Source organism: Puma concolor, chromosome A3 (assembly GCF_028749965.1).
Source record: "Puma concolor isolate L17-30 chromosome A3, mPumCon1.1.hap2, whole genome shotgun sequence".
NCBI classification, from domain to species: domain Eukaryota; kingdom Metazoa; phylum Chordata; class Mammalia; order Carnivora; family Felidae; genus Puma; species Puma concolor.
This window is the reverse complement of record NC_141669.1, coordinates 32,024,195-32,046,420: the sequence shown is the minus strand read 5'-3', so window position 1 is coordinate 32,046,420 and position 22,226 is coordinate 32,024,195. Positions and strand designations below refer to the sequence as shown.

The following is a 22,226-nucleotide window of genomic DNA, read 5'->3' as shown; positions in this document are numbered from 1 at the left end:
AATGAGTATTTATTCAGCTTTCTAAATTTTTTTTAAAGTTTGTTTGTTTGTTTATTTATTTATTTATTTTTTTAGTAATCTCTACACCCAATGTGGGACTTAAACCCACGACTCCAAGATCAAGAGTCAAATGCTCTTCCAACTGAAGCAGCCAGGTGCTCCCTTTCTAGGTGATTTTTATCCTTATTTTCAAATATTTATACTGGTTATTTCATTGTCCTATCTTATTGTATTTGTTAGAGCTTCCAGAATAATGTTTACTAATAATGGTGATAGTGGACATCATTATCCATTTTCTGATTTTAATGTAAATGTCTTTAAAGTCATTTAGAATGATGCTTCTTATTTGGTAAATCATCTCTATCATACTTAAGTAATTTCCTTTTAGTTCTATTTTACTAAAATTTCTTATTAGGAATGGATACTATATTTTATTAGTACTCTCAAGAGCTATTGATAGAATTGCTTTTTTCTCCTTTATTATTTTAATGCATTATGCTGATTCCCTGATGTTGAATCATCCTTGCATTCCTATAATATTTGCTTGGCTGTAAGTACACCTCTTTTGGTACACTGAACTCTATTTGTTAATATTTAGGCATTTTGTATCTATATTCATAAATGATTTTGATCTGTGGGAGGTTTATTGTTTTTTGTCTTTTATTCTTTTTTGGCATTGAGGTTACGCTAGCTTCTTAAAATGAATTAGAGAGTTTTCAATCTTTTCCTATAATTTAGAAATTTTACACTTAAGTTGGAATTATCTGGTGTTTAAAAGATGATAGAGTATAGCTATGAAACCGCTTGGACCTGGTGCCTTTTTTAAAAAGGTAGACAGATCTTGCTCAAAGGTAATTGATCTATTCAGTTTTTCTGCTTAATTTTGTAATTTATGTTTTCCTAGGAAACCATGTATTTCCTTACGTTTGTCAACCAATCTGTTGATAGAGCATAAGCATCTTTCCATGTGCCATATAAAGAATGGTGGAGAGAGAAATAACATTTATTGAACACCTGCTATGTGCCAATCACTATGCTTCATATTTATTTATACTGTCACATTTAATTGAATCTTCATATTGGTCCTGTTGAACACGTATTATTATCCTCATTTTATAGATGAGAACATTGAGACTTGGAAAAAGGAGGTAATATTATAGCCAGGATCATAGTTAAAAAATGGCAGAGGGAGCCAGGATTGCGACTTAGGTCTCTGTGATTTCAGAACTGGTACTTTTATTACTTGCAGCTTTCTCCAAATAGTTAGCAACCATTATATTTAGTTACTGAAAGATAGTTGTTTAAGGAAATGTGTTATTGTTTTCTTTCGTTCCCCAAAATTATTGAACATTAGGAGAGTTTTTTGGTTTCCACTATAACAAATGAGTATTAAAAGGAATATAGTTTTTTTCTTTCCATATTTTTTTTTAAATTTTTTTTTCAACGTTTATTTATATTTTGGGGGACAGAGAGAGACAGAGCATGAACGGGGGAGGGGCAGAGAGAGAGGGAGACACAGAATCGGAAACAGGCTCCAGGCTCCAAGCCATCAGCCCAGAGCCCGACGCGGGGCTCGAACTCACGGGCCGCGAGATCGTGACCTGGCTGAAGTCGGACGCTTAACCGACTGCGCCACCCAGGCGCCCCTTTCTTTCCATATTTAAGACATTGTTTTTCCTTAGGCAAGGTTTCCAGAAGAGAATTACTAGTTCCAACACTATGGTCATATTAATGACTAACATATATCGAAAGGCACATCTTAAAAGGGAGGATAACAACAAGATTACATGGAAAAGTAGTATGACTTTTTCTAGGAAAAGACTTACTACATTCTGAGATTCCCTTTGAGATCTTACTTATAGTCTTTTCCTCATTTTCTGTGGGAATCCCTCACTCTCTGAGCCCGTTCTCTGCTCTCTCCTTCATTGCCCTGGAATCACTTCCTACCTTTGAATAACCATCAAATGCTGCCACATTCCTCTCACCAAGTTCATATGGCTTCTACTCCTCCCCAGTCTTCCTCCTGTCTTTCCATCTCTACAGTGCTAGCCTTTAAAAACACCTGTGTGGGCCTTGGCAGACGCTTGAAAAATGTTTTTAGGAAAAGTCTGTTAGTTACTAAACCTTGCCTGATCATTATATAGAGCAATGGTTTTCAGTCTGTACTCTTCAAAGCCCTCGGGCTTTTTCAAACCTGCCTTGGGAACAGAAACAAAGCCACCAAGCTCGTGGAGTCCCGGGCCCCTCTCTCCATCCCCTTCAACTAGAGTCTCTTTGTTCTTGCCTGAAAACAAACTGCAGCTTGTGGGGAAGCATTTCCTTTTAAAATTGGTTTCTGCTAGGGGCACCTGGGTGGCTCAGTCAGCTGAGCGTCCAACTTCGGCTCAGGTCATGCATGATCTCACGGTTTGTGGTTCGAGCTCCACGTCGGGCTCTGTGCTGACAGCTCAGAGCCTGGAGCCTGCTTCGGATTCTGTGTCTTCCTCTCTCTCTCTCTCTCTCTCTGCCCCACCCCCACTCATGCTCTGCCTTTGAAGAATGAATGAACATAAAAAAATTAAAAATAAAATAAAATTGGTTTCTGCTGCTTAAAAACAAAGGCTCTAAAATTATTGCAATAGAGAAATAGGAATTAATCTAAGAAGTTATAGCCAGATTTTATGAAATTAATAAAGTTTATAATATTAGTAAAGTTACTACAAGCCTAAAGAATACTGAGAAAAATCTCCTGGCCCTCCCCCAGACTGACCTAGAATGTATACCGCACACACACATACACGCATAAGACCACAAAAACTTAGGACTGTCTATTACTTTCCAATTACTGCTGTGACAGAAAAAGAAAGTTTGGCACTTTGGGGAATTGAAATTAATTGAAAGCAGACTTGAGCTAATTTCCATTTCAGTGTCCTTTATTGAATGGGTCTTTAGTGCACATTTCTAATTTAGTAGAATGAGAACTTTTTATGTTGGGGGGAGGGTGATGAGGAAATATTTTCCCCTGAAACTAAAGTAATTCATCAGGACAAATTCTGCAAATGTTTTCAGAGAAGAAAATCTCTAAAATCTTTGTGATGTAGAAGAATGCTTGAAAAAAATTATGGAAGTAGTTGTTTGTTTTTTTTCTATAGCTTAGAAGTGACATAGGTTTTATGAAATGGCATATTTCATGACCTTGTTAGTACATATGTCGCAGTTTGCAGGTTCTCCTACATTGTATCACTTGATCATTGCAACAGTGCTGTGCAGGGCACTGTTACCACCCAGGACCAAAGGAAACTGAAGCTCTGAACAATTAAGTATTTACTCAAAGTTACACAAGAAGTAGCTCCAAGTAAGACCACTATTCTATTAGCCTAGATCTTTAAATAAGCCACTTCATGACACAGGATTCCAAAACACTATAATAGAAGGAACCACTTTTACTGTCATTAAAGATGTATTCTTGGGGTGCCTGGGTGGCTCAGTCAGTTAAGTATCTGACTCTTGATTTTGCTTCAGGTAATGATCTCAAGGTTTATGGGATTGAGCCCCTCATCAGGCTCTGCGTCGACGGTGTGGAGCCTGCTTGGGGTTCTCTCTCTCTCTCTCTCTCTCTTTCTCTCTGTCCCTCCCCTGCCCGTGCTCTCTCTCTCTCTCAAAATTAAATAAACTTTAAAACAAATGTCTTTCTTCCTATATGGGCTCTGCGAACTGTTTGAACAAACAGGTTAAATGGATTGGTAAAAGGAGAAAAGTCCCGGCAAGTCTGATGAGACAGAGGGAGACTGAGAGAAAAAGAAAGAATACAAAATAGGACAAAGAAGAGGGCTATAACCACCAATTCAGAGGCTATGAAATATTATTTTAAAAATTCTGTTTTTGGGGGCGCCTGGGTGGCTCAGTCAGTTGAGCGTCTGACTCTTGATTCCAACTCAGGTCATGATCCCAGGATTGTGGGATCAAGCCCCACATTAGGCTCCACTCTGAGTATGGAGCTTGCTTAGCATTCTCTCTGTCTCTCTCCCTCTGTCCCACTTCCCTGCTTGTGTGCTCTCTCTCTAAAATAAAATAAAATAATTTAAAAATTGTAATGTCAACCACAACACCTATTTAGAGAAGATAATTGAAAGAGGGGTATCAAATGTCTATGCTTCAGATAAGAAATAATCTAGGATAATATCACAAGAAGTTTCTGTAATAACAGTGACTGTATTATTTAATCTGTATCAGAGAATAGGATATATGTAAATCACGAAATCCATCCCATGAGATTCTGATACCAAAGCTACTCTAGGATAGCCTAAATAAATAAAATACAAATATTCTGAATAAAATGTCTGAAAGCAAAATTACAATACCATGAGTTCGTTCTAGAGTGTAAAAATGGCTGGATGCTTACAAATCTATTAATACAGTTCATTAATCAACATAATTCAAGAAAGGAAAGAGAGCACAGTGTGACCCTTACAAGCAAAATGGTAAGGAGATAAAGCAAATTTCACAATACCTGGGCACAGATGCAAGTGTTTATAATGAGGATACCTCAATGATAATGTAATTTTTATACCTGCTTCCAAAAATATATACAATCATCAAATCATTCTTGAATACATAGCAACTTATGGTGGCAAAGGCAATAAATTAAAGAATTAAAATATAGGACCACCAGACATCCCTCAAAATAAGCAGTCTTATTCACAGAACAGATGAGCACAAGGGAAGGGAAGCAAAAGTAATATAAAAACAGGGAGGGAGGACCAAACATAAGAGACTCTTAAATATGGAGAACAAACAGAGGGTTACTGGAGGGATTGTGGAAGGGGGGAGGGGCTAAATGGGTAAGGGGTACTAAGGAATCTACTCCTGAAATCACTGTTGCACTATATGCTAACTAATTTGGATACAAATTTTTAAAAATAAAATAAAATTTTAAAAAATTAGCTGAACAAGAAAAAAAATAAGCAGTCTTATTTTGAAAATGGTCTTTGGTCCTCAAGTCAGCCTCTTAATTAACTTTTTCCCAAATATAGGTGTTGCTAGAAAAAGGTCAGCCCTGCCACTGACCAGGTCATAAGGCCATCATCACATCCTTGGTTAACTGCGTGAGCGCTAGTCTCCTCACCAGACTGTGAGCAACCTGGGAGCAGAGTGGTGGTCTTATTCATCTTTGTATCCCCAGCTCCTTGTGCCATTTTGGGCACATCATCAACGAATATTCATGGAAATGAACTGAATTCTCATCCAGTACCACAAGAGAAGCATGCTTTTTCCCACACATGCTTCACATAAGCAAAAAAGAATTACTGTTACATAGAACAAGGGTTTAGCCTGGAGGTAATTTTTGTTAGGGGGGGGAAACCCATCAAGCAAAGTTTTAGTGGCAGGATGTATCCCCTGTGCCCACCATTGGAACCAGGATAGAGCAGGATCTCCTGATGAATGGTCCCACACCAAAACGAATTATAACTGAAGCTCACCATTGCCAGCAACCTCAGAGCACCCAAAGCCAGTGAGAAGAGGGCAAAGAGTGGGTGATTCCATAGATCAAGAGCACACAGAGGTTCTTTACATCAGAATATGGAATAACAGAGATCTTCCACTTCCACTCCATGGGGCATTAAGTTGTTTGTTTACCCTAATATCAGTCAGGATAGTTATTTGGTTGAGCTGCCATGTGTCAACATGTCAATCAGAAAACAAAGAACACCAGCATGCTAACACGCACACACAACAACCCAGTGGTTAGAGATAACTATTTTAAAATTAAAATTTAACTTATCATGTCATTTAAGACATCAAAACGTACCAAGAGTTTCCGACCCTGTTACTTCCAGGGGCTCTTCTGACTCATTTTATTGACTGGCATACATAAATGTGCCAGAACCCAATTTCGTGAACCTGAATGCTTTATAGTATGGGTCTGGTTAGGAAAATGCACCCTCTCTCTTTTCTTATCCCAGTTTGACTCACTTTAATTTCAACCTTTCAAACAGGCTCTCTCCCTGGATTCATCTGAGTTGAAGTTCAGAGCCTCTCTGAGACACTCTGCAAGAGATGGAGAGAACAGTGTGGCCCCAGTGCAAGGCAAATGCGTACTTCAAAGGAAGATGAAGTGACTGTCGCTGTATTCTCACCAGGTTGGTCCTGCCTGGGAAAATGGGAAGGGCAAGAGAGGCTCCTGGGAGAGCTGTGAAGGAAAGAGCCTGAGCCCCAGAGAGAGCTCCCTCCAGCCCTAGGGATGACCCTAATTAGCAGAGGGGTCTATCAACGTGGCCAACTTCAGCTAGTCCTCAGGAAGCATTCCTCCTGCTGAGGCAGAGACAGCAGCGGGCCTCACAAGAGCTGGATCACGTGACTGAGTTAGTAGTACCTTGTGAAATAGATCATCAGTCACCAAAGCCTTTTTAGGTAAGAGGGGAAACCAGGTTACCGCTGCCTCTCCTGGGAGAAGTTTTTTCATAGTTCAGATAAAGTGACACATCCAATTTGGATCTGCCTTTGGCACTTTCAGAACTGCTAGAAAGGAGAATAGAGCAAATCCAATCTTGAGAATGACTGTAATTTCTCATTACCTCCCAGGGAGCTCCAGAAGTTGGAAATCATAGACAAACCCTGCAAATCTATAACTTCAGTTAGAAGAATAGCCCCCAGCTCGTGCACCATTGACAGGAGTCAGTGATGTTCTTGAGCCACTAAAAAACGACAACATTCTCCCTGCACAACTGGTCTATGCATTTATACCTGAGGATCTCGGTCCCTGCCTTTCCCCTGCCTTAAAACCCTCTGCACTCTGCCAACCCAAATCCCACTCAACCTTCAAAGGGCAATTATACCCTTCATAAGCCTGCCTTGACGTCACCTATTCTCCTCAACTGTCACCTATCCTCACAAAGGCAAGGATCATCTTATAACCTGTTATGACTAGAGTCCAACAACATATTAACCTCGATGTAAGACGCATTCAATATTTTTGTTCATCGATGAAAAAATGTAAATTCATCATTAGTTTGATTGTTTCTTTAATCATTTCAGCCTGTTTCATACATGGCCTTCCTAGAGCTAAAGCATACTGAACCCAATCACTGAGTACTTTCTTACCATTTCTTACCAATATCTGGAAAGTTTGGCGCAAAGTGGAGAGGTCTAGAAATACTCCATAAAGAGACCAGAACACATTGGGACTGGTTTCGGTAAGAAGCTATATATACTGATTCCTAAATCTCTTGTTGCACTGTTTCGATTTCCTTTTGGGAACAACTTGGGACAAGAGTAAGTAAATGAAACATAGAAGTTCTCCATCCTGTCTCCAAACAACTACATACTTCTCCCATCCCGGAGAGTTAGATAGCAATCCTATCCTTCAGAACCTTGAAAAATATACTGTATATAGAAACACAGTGAACAATCTCACTTGAAATCTATTCCAGGGCTGCCTAAACATACTATAAGGAAATCATTCCCTGCACAGATTATGCCCGTTTCATCCTGTCCTGATGTCATTTGAAAATGATTCCCTTACCTGAAGGCAAATCAGTCTAACAGAGGGACACACACATGCTGAGCCACATCATTTTCCACCTCCAATGCTGGGGACTTAGTGCCTTTCATAGACCATCCATTTTGCTTTTCAATCATGCAATCTGAACATTTCACCAAGGCTTCCCATCATGGATCGATGTAAAAATGTTCCCCCCAGATCTTGACCTGCTGATTGGCAGGGTCAAGAAATGGGAAGAACACTGGACTGAGATCCGACCCTGAGTGCTCACTCAGCAGGGCCAAGAGGAAGCCACGAGAGTCTGGGCTTCCATTTTCTCAGATCTAGTACAAGGAGGCTCTCAAAGTCTTTGGAGCTCTAAAATGCTGAGATTAAAATCCAGCAGGGTAAAAAACAAAAAATAAAAATTAAAAAAGTAATAATAATAAATAAAATCTAGCAGGGTATCTCCAAATATTACTTAGCAACCTGGTGATATAGCAACCGGTGGCCTCCCTTCCCCAGCCCCTCAGTCCCCACAGCCTCCCATAATTGTTTTTTTGTTCAGTCTGAAACACCAAAAAACCAAAATGAAAACAAAACAAAAAACCCACTATAACCCCAACTGGAATTATGTTAAGTAGTTTATAATTTCCCAATCCTTAATTCTTTCAGTATGCAGTTTGGGCTGTTTTTTAGTACTCAGGTCGTTTTGTTTGTTTGGTTTGGTTTTGGGTTTTTTGTTTGTTTGTTTGTTTATTTATTTATTTATTTATTTATTTATAATCTCTGCACCCCATTGTGGGGCTAAAATCCATGACCCCAAGTTCAAGAGTAGCATGCTCTTCCAACTGAGCCCGCCAGGTGCCCCTAGTACTCAGGTCTTTATTTTGAGGGAAAGAAACAAAACTGACTTTTCTTCTGATCTTTTTTTTTTCCCCTGCTAAATGAATATCCCTGGTTGTTATATTTCTTTCCAATGAATATTTGCACTTGGCTGTTCCATGGTCACCTCAAACTCAACCTGTTTTTTTTTTTAATTTTTTTTAATGTTTTTTATTTATTTTTGAGACAGAGAGAGACAGAGCATGAATGGGGGAGGGTCAGAGACAGAGGGAGACACAGAATCTGAAACAGGCTCCAGGCTCTGAGCTGTCAGCACAGAGCCCGACACGGGGCTCGAATTCACAGACCCTGAGATCATGACCTGAGCTGAAGTTGGATGCTCAACCGACTGAACCACCCAGGCACTCCTCAAGCTGTTTTTATCACACTGGTCATCTTAACCTATCCAGCCTCCTCCTTCAGATTCCTCTAGCTCTGTCATTAGCACTACCATTGACCCAGGCTCAAGACCTCCGAATGAACTTCCTCTCCCCGTCCAGTCTAAAGGAAGTAAAATCCTTCTGAGTCTTTCTTTGTCAGATTTCTTAAATTTCCTCCTTTGCTTTTCATGTTACCTCTTTGTTTCAACCCTGACTCCTCTGTGCCTAAACCTCTGTAGGAGCTTCCTAATTAGTTTATTCAACACTCTAGGCCACTACTAGATTATTTTCCTTTGGTCATTTCTTACTCCTTCTCAAAAACTTGAGTTATAAAATGTAATACATAAATTATTTTTTCAGGGTCCTCCACAATGTCCCTGACCTTCCTCTCCAACCTTGTTTCCAACCTGTAGGGGATAATTCTAGCCTTCTGAGTTAATTCATCACCTACATTCCTGCCTTGTCTCTCCCATTCCTTCTGCCTTGTCTGCCCTCCTCACCCTACCCCAACTGTCAAATCCTTCCTCATTCCCTGAGGTCTAACTCAAGCCCATGACCTCTGGAACTTCCTCCTTCAATCCGATAGTAAATTAGCCCTCCTTTCTTGGGATCCTCTGAACTCAATTGGAACCAAAGCCATGACTTTCTACTGTTATTTATCTTACATAAATAATCTCATTGTCTAAATAGATTATAAACTTCTTGAGAAAAGAGATTATTTCTTCCACCTCTTGGGATCCTTGGTGCCCATTCTATGTTCTTACATAGAGTAGAATCTCAATAAAAGCTTGTTCAATAAGATGACAAAACTGCCAAACACTGTCAATGATAACTATTTAGCACGTAATCTAATGTGTTAATTAGGTGTAATCAACTATTAGTAATTAATTGGCTAAGTGCTCTCTTACCTAAAAATCTGATAATCAGTAGTCACAGATGTAGAGACTAAGGGAGGAAGAACTTGGCCACAGGAAATCCAGGCTGGGATAGTGGAACAGAGGGATTTAAGGCTCTATCTCAGCCCTAGAGGGCATTTTCAGAGTTACAGGGTCAAAAGTAGATGATCTGTAGTGGCTTAGCCCTTGTCAGATATATATTTAATTAAAATAAGATTAGAATTAGATTATATATATATTATTATATATATTATATATTTATATGTTATATATTTATATATTCTATATGTATTATCTCTATATATAGAATATATAATTATATATTCTATATTATGTATAATCTTATATATTATTATTATATATATAACATACACACACACACACACACACACACACACACACACACACACACACGACTAGAATGTTTTGGATTTAGAGGTAAAGTGAATCCTTTTCATCCTTAACCCACTTTGGAATGCACCTTAGCAACGTCACTACCTGGGGTTTGCCTACTTCTTTTCTTTAAACATCCACAGGACCTGCCTTCAGCCTGCAGTGTCTGCTATTCATCTGCTTGAGGACCCACACTTCCAGCCTCCTCCAAAGCAAATCGCCTTATAGGCAGTAAAGGAGCCAGCAGATTCAAGATGAATCTGGGGCAGAGCCGGGGGGAGGCCCACCCTTTGAAAGCAGTATTTCCAATCTAGTCCTTGATTCTTTACCTCCTTCCCACACATTCTTTAGGTGGGGTCCTTCGTCTAGGCTGTGGTTTGTGGAGCTGAAGAGAAAACTACTGAAGATCTGGATGCAAAATTCACATGCAAAACAAATCCCTGCTTGGTAAATTCCTGTAAATTCAATTATCAAAGCTTTTTGACTTTATTGTTAACAGCCGTAATTCCCATGGGGGAAAAAATGAGATAAATAGGTAGATGCAGTACATTTGAAAAATCATTCAAATGCTGAAATAGAACGTTTAGACTCACAGAAGCGAGAGAAGCTCATTGGTGAAAATCTTATGACACGAAAGATGTGAGAAGGGAAAGCTAGATTGAAACCCAAACTCTTACACACCTCCACCAGGGCCTATTTCGTTCCTATCTCTTGGCAACTTCAAGGTCTTCTCAAATTTACAATATCCCATAATCATATAGCAAGGATAAAAAGGCTCCAAGGCTTTTGGTCACCTTATTAGAAAGGCCTTCCCTGACCACATGTTAAGAGCAGGACCCAGCCTCCACTGCCCATCTCTCTTCCATTGCCTCATTTTTCTCGATGCATTTCCCAGCAAATGACAGCGCTATCTATTTATCGTTCATTGACCATCTTGACCCACCACCTCCAGTTCATTAGGGCATGGGCAGTTTTATTCACTCTGCACTCTCTGAAGTCTGACACAAGATCCAGCATAGAATAGGTTCAAGTAAATAGGTGTTAAATAAATGAATGAACCAATATCATAGTTTGGAGACACCAAGCCAAACCAAACCAGAATTACTGGCAGCACAAACTAAAGATGCAGCATATAGTGGTAAAGAAAATCAGAACTGAAGGATTACATTGACATCAGCCAGCCAAACCCTGTTGCTTCAGGAATGAAGAAAATGAGGTCAAGCGGTTAAGTGACTTGACTAAATCCTAAGCTCTTGTTTGGACAGAAATAATAAAATGAGTCATTCAGAGGCCCTGGTTACCACCACAGGAGCCAGAATCTGGAGCTTGCCTCTGCAGGCAGCCTCCATCCAGCTGTGGCATGGGAGAGCCCCCAGCAACCAGCAGGGCCTGAACACCAGTTACAGCTGGATAAAGGACCGGCATGCACCAGTCTATCAGAGGCAGTAACAGAGCTCTGGAAATGGGAGAGGGAGAAAACTATGTTTGTCAGGACTTCTCTCAAGGAAAGTATCCTGTGTGATTGAAAGGAATGCTTGATCAACATTATGAGGGTGTGTGGGTACGGGCACGCGGGTGTGTTTGGGGATGGGGGTGATGGGCTGTCCTACGTGCAGTCTTTTTTTTTTTAATCTTTTTTATTTTTTTAATCTTTATTTATTTTTGAGAGAGCGAGAGAGATAGAGCTTGAGCAGGGGAGGGGCAGAGAGAGGGAGACACAGAATTTGAAGCAGGCTCCAGGCTCTGAGCTGTCAGCACAGAGCCCGACCGGAGTCAAAGGAGAGGGGGGCTCGAACCCACAAACCATGAGATCATGACCTGAGCTGAAATCCCACGCCTTAACCAACTGAGCCACGCAGTCGTCCCATAATTCTTTTTTTTTTTTTTTTTTTAAGTAGTTTCCACAGCCTGGGGCTTGAACTCACGACCCTGAATTTAAGAGTCACATGTTCTACTGACTGAGTGAGTCAAGCGCCCCCTAGATGCAGTCTTAAGTAGCAACAAATGGTCACCAAAAAGCCTTCTAAGAAAGGTGAGTCCGGTTTCCTAGTAAAATGTTTTGCTGAGAGCTGTAGAGTGAGGCTGCAGCTGAGCTGCTATTGATTCTGGATGGGAGGCCAAGTAATGCCCTTCAGGGGCCTCATTTTTCGCTCTTCCTCCATGAAGGAATCAGCTTTTCCTTTATTCAAATGTTGAAAATTGATAGTAAATCCGTTTGAATGAGTATCAGATTTTTAGCCTGCCTCAGGTGTCTTGATCCTTAATTTTATATCTTAGGAGCCCCTTCTCACTAACTCTAGCTCATTGGCTCTGCAAATCACAATCTCGTCATATCCTTTCCAGCATTCTGGTCTGGAACCTTAGAGAGGCTGCATGGGTGGGGCTCCCCATGTGTCCCTGTGCCAACCAGACACTAGCTGATATAATGTTGCTACTTGTAGCAGCTATCAACTGAACCAGTTGAACTTACTTGATTTGTTTCTCTATTTCATAGTATTTAAAATGAAACATTATAGTAGTTAGTATATGTGGTATAGATGTGTAGATGGTCACAGTTCATGCATTCATCAAACACTTGGCTCTGTACCTTTGTTTATCCCGTTCTTTATGCTTCAAGTATCTTTCCTTGCCTGAAGAAGTATTTCTCATCCTTCAAGGCTCAATTCAAGCACCTTTCTCTATGAAGCCTGCCCTGATCTTCCAAGTCATCTTTAGTCAACCCCTCTTCTACTACATTCTCACGCTATACTGTTAGTATCTCTCCCTGCTAGGCATTGTAGGCTACAGTCTCTCTGTCTGATTCCCGTGGGATACTGTCAGCCCCACTAGGGCAGGGACCATTTCTTATTCATATCCATTGTACCCAGTGGGTACAGTGAATTCTTACCAAACTAGAGAGCTGGACTTTAAGCCTCAGGATAAATATAGATCATCTCCTTATTTGGCAATTTTACTTAACAGTAAGCAACTTAAAAATATACATTCTTAAATGCTGAGATATTTTATAGAGGGGCATGCAAAAATTAGCTTGGCTTTTAAAGGTGAATACATTTATATTATTTGTTCACATTCCTCTGACGTGAAGTTTGAGAATGTTTTGTGATGAATGCTCAACACACGTTTGAGTTGAATTTAATTCAATTCCAGAGGATGTTGATGGTTAATGATTATTTTTCCCTAAAGCAAACAACAATAGGGAGAGATTGGTAAAAGGGTACAAATTCTCAGCTATAAGATGAATAAAGTCTGAGGGTCTAATGTATAACATAGTGACTATAATTAATAATACTGTATTTTATAGTTGAAATTTTCCTTTTTTTTTTAAATTTATTTATTTAAGTAATCTCTATAACCAACATGGGACTTGAACCCACAACCCTGAGATCAAGAGTCAGGTGCTCTTCCTACTAAGTCAGCCAGGTGCCCCTATAATTGAAATTTTCTGAGAGTAGAACTTAATGTTCTCACAAAAAAAAAAAAAATGGTAAATATGTGAGGTGATGGATGTGTTATTTAACTCAATGGGGGAAATCCTTTCATTGTATATACATATAACAAATCAGCTGGTTAAATACATTATAATTTTATTTGTCAGTTATTCCTCACTAAAGCTGAGGGAAAAAGAAAACAGTACAGAACTTTATTTATTCATAGTAATAGCAAGGAGATACATTTTTGTTTTAAATTAATAAGCTAGAAAAGGCAAGCTGGAAAAGTCAATGCTATTTTACCTAAAATTATAAATTCTGTTTTAACATAAATTCACTGTCTAAACATATGGACCAGGAAATCTTTTGGAGCAACTACCCTTTGGCAAAGACCAAATGCTTCTTTGTATTAAAAAAACATATATACATATGATCCATCATACACACAAAAGTGCCTATTCAATATATATGTAAGTTTAGTCTTCAAAGCTCCTACAGCATCTAATAAGTAAAATTTTAATTAATAATAAATATTTATCAAGTAAATATCCTTGAGACATTATAGTCTTTCCTCAGTTATGAAGCCACTGCCAAGCAGTAGGAGGTGAGACTACAGATGGATTTTTACCTGGGTATATTAGGTTAGGTAGAGTCAAAAAGAAATAAACTAGCTATGGAATTATTTGTAAGCCTTGCTCTAGTTGTATTACTTTGAAACCTAAATTACAAAAATAATTATAAAAGAAATACATATACTCAGTGTAGAAATACTGAAACCAACTGATTTTATCCTCCTCTCTTTGCTACTCTTTGCGGGTGGAAGAGTTACTAGGAAAGTGAACAGTCCACCAGGAGTTACTAGAGTCCATGCAGAAGGCAGGGGGTGTGCAGACCAGGAGTGAGTGATATACCCTGAGTGACTGACACTAGTCTGGTTCTACATGGGACTCCCTGCATTGAGGGCGCAAACTGCTGCCCAAATTTTGAGTTTTATCTTATACACGCCATCTCCGAGCTTCGTTCTCCCAATCTCCTTTGCAAAACCAAAGACTTTGCAATGAATTCCATCTGATTTTTAGCAACATATCTTTTTAATAGCATATGGTTTCATCACTGATCCTCCAACAAGTCTGAATCAAGTGGTCTTATCTCTTTTTTCTACCTTATTCTATCATCTAACTTATTATTCTATCATCTAACTTATTATTCCCATGTTCATTTGTTCAATCATACATTAATTATAGGCTTCTTACCTACCTATGAAAATCTTAGTCAGAATCCTTCAGTGACTCCTAAAGTTCAGATGTCCTCATGCAGTGGACCTCTACCTTCATCTGGCCTCTATGTCAGTCACTGTCAGGGCTCCTATCACAGAGACAGTCTTGTGGTTCCCTGTATTTTCTAGCCTCTCTAGCCTCTGGGCTTTATAAAGTTGTTCCTCGGTGGACATCCTTCCCTTACTCTGGGTTAGCTCCTTGTGTCTGTCAAAGTCAGTGCAAGTACCACTCTTCCCTGTCTTTCTTGACATGCCTTGCTAAAGGTAAGCCCTTGCTTTTTTGTGCTGCCTTAGGGTTTTGTCCACAGAAATACTATGTTCACATGGTATTTATGTGAAAGTATTCACTTAAAAATCTTACTTCTACAAAAGGCAAGGGCCCATATACTCTCAGGGTGTCCATGAATCCCCTGAATTATAGGCAGAATTTTATGGGGGTTCATTTTCTTCTGGGAGAAGATTCAGACTTCACATCAGACTCTCAACAAAGTCCATATTTACCCTCTCACAACCAAACTAAGAACACTGCACTAGACTAAGAGTCCCTAGGAATCAGAAAGTCAGTTCTATACTTCTTTGAATCTCTACAATTAGATGGCTAATGTTAGATGAATGAACATTTCCGTTATTTTTTTTAATGTTTATTTATTTATTGGGGGGGGGGGAGCAGGGGAGGGGCAGAGAGACGGAGAGAGAGAATCCCAAGTAGGCTCCGTGCCATCAGTGCACAGCCCAATGTGGGGCTTCAACTCACAAACCACGAGATCATGACCTGAGCTGAAATCAAGAGTCGGTTGTATAACCAACTGAGCCACCCAGGCACCTCAACATTTCAGTTACTATTTAGAGGTAGACGTTTATATTAGTAGATATATAGTAAATTCAACCTCCTCCATTCATCGATGTTTTTAAGCAGACAGGGAGTGCGATACAGTAAAAAGTACATTAGTCAAAAGGAAAAATATAGAAACATTTATGCCAAATTAGTAGCAGTGGTTATGCTTGGAAAGGGGAACGGGCTAGGGGTGAGATGGGCTTTCATACTTATGTTCTTCTGTCTTGATCAAGTTTGTTTTATAATGTGTGCTTTTTAGTTTTGAAACTTAAAAATAATGTTTTAAACCATAGGACTTTCTCCTTAAGTTCATGAGACATCTAACTTCAAATTGCACATCTGCTACTTATTTAGTGTTGTGCCCCTGGGAATGTTACTTACCCTTTATAAGCCTACACATCCTCAATTGTAACATGAGGTTAATACTTACCTATCCCACATAGTTATCACGTTACAAAGCCTAGTATGAAGTAGGGACTCAGTAAATATTAGTTTAATGCAAATTTTGTTGTCCTTTAGGTGTTTTGATTTTTTTTTTTTTTGCCCTGCCCAAAGACATCCACAATAGAACTCAATGAAAATATAGTTCACTATTGTCTCAATACTGTAAGCATTCATACATTTGGCAAAAGTCTGATGTAACATGGCTGGTTTATAAGGCGGCTATTAGCTCTGATTGCTAACTAATAAGGAATCCCATGATATATTTGCTTGTTTTTAAACAAAGAGGAGTTACAAGATTCTTAAGAAATTTATAAATGTTTACATTTACATTTATAAATAAAGTACAAGGACACTGGTTTAAGCTAAGCTCTCCGTTCATCTGTGTGGTTACTAGAAACAGGTTCTTTGAAATATTCACTCACCTCGTGGCCTGTCTCCACCAGTAGACATCACACCATGTTTTGTGAAGTCTTTCTGATTTTTCTAGAGGTTCTACAAGAAATAAAATGCCATTGATAATGATAGGTACCTTGTAATTTATACCACCCTTTGTTTTAATAATTTTATAACTAAAGGTTTTTATTGTATATTCAATAGATTGCTGTTAAAAAATTCTAATCATTTAATAACATATCAAGTAAAAAGTAAAAGTTCTTGTTTCTTTGAGTCTTTCCATTTTTTTTTTAATTTTTTTTCAACGTTTTTTTATTTATTTTTGGGACAGAGAGAGACAGAGCATGAACGGGGGAAGGGCAGAGAGAGAGGGAGACACAGAATCGGAAACAGGCTCCAGGCTCCGAGCCATCAGCCCAGAGCCTGACGCGGGGCTCGAACTCACGGACCGTGAGATCGTGACCTGGCTGAAGTCGGACGCTTAACCGACTGCGCCACCCAGGCGCCCCTAGTCTTTCCATTTTTAAGTCGCTTGGTGTTGAGTAGGCACTCAACTATTATTATTAACGCAACTATTATTGACAAATACAAATGAGCTCAACTATTATTGACTCAACTATTATTGACTGTGCATTTCATTTGCACAGATTTTCCTAAGCATCCCACATTAAATGAAATCACCTACTTCAAGTGACAAGTGGAATAGGTTTGTAATAGGTTTTTCTGCTGGGGCTAATTGAGGTGATCCACGGTTAAAATTAAGTGGAAACCCATTTGGAAAATACCCTATGAGTATATGGTTTTTTTTTTTGGTTTTTTTTTTTTTGTTTTTTTTTTTTGAGTAATACAGCAGGTTTCAACCCAGCTATATGTTCTATTTATTTTTCATTATCTGAAACTCCTTGGGAAGTTTGGCCAAGTGACAGAATCTTTCTGGGCGTTGGTTTCTTGATCTGTATAATTGGCATAATAACAATAACAATGCAGATGTGAGGATGAAAGGAGATGAAGGTTGGGGGCCAGAGGCTGGAATGTGGGCCCTTGGGGGACCAAAGGCTTACTTGGCCACCTTTGTCTTTTTTTTTTTTTTTTTTTTGTCACCGTCATCATTTTGTCAAGGTTCGCTCCTATATCCAAAGAGACTCTATGTTTATTTCCAGCTTGGTCTGCTCTTTTGTTTTCCTTTTAACTTTACAGAAAATTTTCTTAAAATGTTCCTTTTTGGGGTAGGCTGGGTGGCTCAGTCGATTAAGTGTCCAACTTCGGCTCAGGTCGTGATCTCGCGGTTCGTGGGTTGGAGCCCCGCAATCGAGCTCTGTGCTGACAGCTCAGAGCCTGGATCCTGCTTCGGATTCTGTGTCTACCTCTCTCTCTGCCCCTCCTCTCTCTCTCTGTCTCTCTTTCTCAAAAATAAATAAACATTACAAAAATTTTTCAAAAATGTTCCTTTTTGGGCATAATGCTGTTCTTTGTCCTGAAGGAATATAAGGGACAATGTAAGGCCTGATACTTGCTCTTTTAGATGCTGCTCATTGCCACCCAGTGTTCCTTTTTCTTTAGTAACCCAGTTAAAAAACTACATTCCCCCTTCTCCTTCACTGCTAGGTATAACCACAAGAATAGATTCTACCCCTGAAGTAGTAGAAATAATGACAGTGATCTCTGAGAAGTCTCCTCAAAAGAGAGAACACATCTTTTTCTTCCTACTTTTCCTTCCTGCTGTCCAAATGCAAATGAGCCAGGGAAGTCTGAGCAACCCTCTGGACCAAGAGGGAGGCACTACAGACAGCAGAAGAACAGAATCAAAGGAACCAGGATCCTTCCCACAAGGACCTGCTCTAACAGCTTTGGATTGCCTACCTCTGGGTTTGTTTTTTGTTTTGTTTTGTTTTTTAAGTAGGCTGCATGCCCGATGTACAGCTTGAACTCACAACCCTGTCATCAAGAGTCACTGACTCTTAGCTGTCATCATCAAGACAGCATGGTATGGCACAAAAACAGACACATAGACCAATGGAATAGAATAGAAACCCCAGAACTAGACCCACAAACGTATGGCCAACTAATCTTTGACAAAGCAGGAAAGAGTCACTGACTCTTGACTCCTGACTGAGCCAGCCAGGCACCCCTGAGCTTTTTTTTTTTTTTTAACGTAAAAGATAAACTTCTAGCTTGTTTAAGCCACTATTCTTTTGCTTTTCCATCATATACAGATGAACCCAAACTTATTGAGATGTTGGCCCTCTAGGAAATAGTCTTAAACCAAGAAGCTTTTTTAATTCTTGGAAGTTTTCTCTCCTTTGAGCCTGTGCGTCCCTTCTACTTAACAATGAATTCTCCACTCTTCAGAAGCCTCTAAAGTGTCACTCCAGTCCTTGTTTTTACCTTCCTCCCTTGCAACACCCACATTTTGAATTTTATACACTCATTTGAGCTCTTCAGATAGGAACTTGAAAAATGGGGCCATTCTATTGGGTAAGAAAGAAGGAAGTTTGGCTAAAATTAAGTTTTTAGCTTTTTGTGGATTAAAGGGAAAATAGTTCATTTCAATTGAGCAAGCATTTATTAAGGACATATCACGTAAAAAGCCCTGTGCCAGGCAGTAGGAGAAATAGAAAGGTGACATTACTCCTCCTTCAAGGAGACACATGAGTAACTACAGCATGTGATGGGCAGTAAGAAATGCAAGAAGAAAAATATAAGGTGCCTAAAACTTTCACAGGAAAAAGGATGAGTTCCAGTTGTGGGGATTATGGAAAATTTCATGAAGAAGATAGGATTTGAACTGCGGTTTGAACAATATGTAGAAATGGTTAAAAGAGGAGCAGCAAAGGAACAGAGGTAGAAAGTCACAAGGCATAGGGGCATCTGGAGATTCTAGGGAGTGTGAAGGGTAGAGGAGGAGGAAACACTAGACTGGTAGACTGAGGACAGATACAGGGCCATGAATATCTTTTTGGGAGCCTGCTCTGCGGTAGAGAGAATGAGGAGTCACTGAAAGATTTTAAACAAGAGAGTAGGCCCATCATGTGACTTCAGTAAGAAGATGCCTCCTAAAAAAGGCATGACAGAGGAAATACCAGCTGCAAAGAGGCCGGTGAGTAGAGAGTAGGAGGTAAAGATGCTCTGAATTAGAGAAGCAACCATTAGAAAGGACAGGAAGACACAGAAGCAACATTTCAGAGATTACTGCATGAGCTAAATGTGTACGTTGCCTAGGAAAAAGATTTGGATTGTAATTCTCAGAGTCAAATGTGAAGAATATACCCATTAAGAAATTTTTAAAATTACACTTATTTGAATTAAACTAAAAGGAGGCTGAATATGCCGTAATAATGAACTTTCTGGTTCTACGATTTTATCAGAACCTTAACTTCTATTATCCTTAGATGTCAATGGGGGAGTGCATGAATAACTGGTAGATGGGGAAAGAGTATTGAAAAGTATCTTAGCAAAGAAATACAATCATCCCTTCCTTCCCATTGTTCATCCTCTGCCCAGGTATTATGGTGAATAGCAGGTGTCAGTCTACCTTACACAGTAAAGCTTTTCCACTTCTCCCCAATTATCCCTTTACCACCCTTACGTGCCATCTCTACCCACCCTGTCCACCCACACATTCCATTAGGAATCCAGTGAAAATTTAAGAGAAAGAGGAAGCTTTCTAGAGAACATAAGAATTTGCTAACATTTGCCTCTTCCTTGCTCGCTTAAAACCATGCCAGCATAGCCTGAGGAAACATGGAAAGAGCTGGCACAGACCCATATAAACGCATTGTATTCTCAAATAGCTTTGAGATAACTAACCTCCACCCCACAAAATCCTAAAGCACTACTTCCTCATTCCCAGGGGATAAATTCTAGAGATGTCCTCAGATGAACAAATTTGAGCATCTACTCGGCTGCCAATTTCTCTTTTTATTTTTCTGATTATTTTAGGAAGACTTAAAAGGGTGTTGATATCTACTACCTCTCCTTTCTCAATAAGGGGAGGAGCAGATAACAAAATAATCAGAAGAGTGTCCTATGTAATATTGAGCAATTCATGGTTTAGTTCATTTTATTTGGGGCACTGAGAAGAAAGCACCTTACAGATAAAATAATGAGGATTTTTTTCTTCCATGGTTCCCAAGGTGATTTCTGGCACTCTTGAAAGCACAAATGATTAATCAATTAATCAAGTCATTAGGGACAAGCAGCAGTAATGTGACTATCAAACTATGGATATTGGACAAACTGTATTCCCATGTAAAGTGTGTGTGTGTGTGTGTGTGTGTGTGTGTGTGTGTGTGTGAGGAGGTGGTCAGTTGGAGAATCAGTACCTTCAACATTGTCCCTGAGAAAAGATTAGCAGGAATTATTGATTCTTATATTTTATAAAAATCCAGAAACTGAGAAAAGTATTGGGAAACTCATGCTCCAGTCCTTAAATTCAGAATCAAAGATTCTTAACCTGGGGTCCATAGATTAAAATTCAGACCATCTGTAAATCTCCTAATACTGTTTGCAAAATTTTGTGTGATTTTACAATTTTTTTTTTTCAGAGAGGAAGGAAGAAAGGAAGACTTTTTTGTGTGCCCATTGCTTGGAGTTTACTAGTTTACTGCTATATTGATATTCACTCTTGTATACAGAGAAGAGAGAAGGAAGGAAGAGGAATAAAGAGAAACAAGGAGTCTCATCAGTTCTGTCCCAAATCAAATCAACCAAACGTATGTGAAATTTGTACAAAGTATTTACCTGTTAACTTTTATGTGATACTTGTATTAAAAGTTAACAATAGTATAATCATTTTCCTTTCAAAAGCCTCTGAAGTTTCAGGCTGGTTTAGATTGCATTTTCAGAGTCCATGGTATTAACAAAAATGTAGATATTAATTAAATTCATAGAAACTGTTTAGAATAAACGTGTCAAAAGATTTCTCTAGTATAAATTTCTGATCATTTCTGTTAAATCCTTCAGAAGTACCTTCAATGAAATAGCTATACCATTTGCAGCAATGTAATTTTGTATTGAAAGGAGCTATTTAAAAAGACGAAAGGGTAATAAAAAGATGTATTTCTATACTTTCAGAATACTAGTTTTAGCATATAAAAACACATATAATTCCACTACTAATTATAATGGAATGCTATTCTCATTTAAGTAAAGAATAGAAAGCTTTCAAGTGAAACCCAGTTCTTCTCATCATGCTCCCAAAACCCCACAAAGAGTTAGAATTAAGTTTCTAATGTCCCTGTGTAATTAATCAGCACACATTATTCTGTACATAGAGAAGTGAACTCTGATAGAATCTTTGGTCTCTTTTATGTGTTACAAAAGGCATTTCTAATCTTTTTTATTCGTTATTCTTAGTCCCAAAGAGGCATATACATGTTGGATTTATCTGCCTTGTAAATCAAGAATCCTGTCATTTTTTTCTTTAAGATTGTTATCAAAATTTAATTCCGCTTCAGATTAATATGTAAACGTGCAACTCTTTAGTCCCCAAACGTTTCATTAGTTGATAACTTGCAAAGGCAGATAATGATATAATTTAAACATTAAGCAAGAAAATATATATTTTACAAATTGTTAGAACTTTTAAATAGTTATTTCTTTAAATAGCTAGCTTAAATAAATGTTGGCATGGTTTGAATCTAAATTAGTAAGGATTTATGGGATTTCTTCTTTTATGAAAATATTTCCCCTCTCAATGCCTTTCAAAGCACATAATAGCACACACTTACCCCATGTTGCTTGCTGTGGTTATATCATCCTCAGATCAAGGCTTATCTGGATTCTAAATTAATTTAAAGGTTATATAAAAAAAAAAAAAAAAAAAAAAAAGGAGAGGT

The 22,226-nt window shown here is 38.8% G+C and overlaps 1 protein-coding gene across 16 annotated transcripts in view; it reads right to left on the bottom strand.

Annotated features, from left to right (window-relative positions):
* The window catches only part of ARHGEF33 (Rho guanine nucleotide exchange factor 33), a 118,745-nt gene extending 96,519 nt beyond the window's left edge, over window positions 1-22,226 (bottom strand). For 15 of the 16 annotated variants that reach the window (XM_086700418.1, XM_086700423.1, XM_086700413.1 and 12 more), the window contains exons 1-2: window positions 22,119-22,226; window positions 16,419-16,488 (exon numbers count right to left, since the gene is read on the bottom strand). The gene's annotated coding sequence lies outside the window, so the exon portion shown is untranslated. The remainder of the gene's footprint in view (window positions 1-16,418; window positions 16,489-22,118) is intronic. The other variant, XM_086700414.1, reaches the window with a different exon arrangement.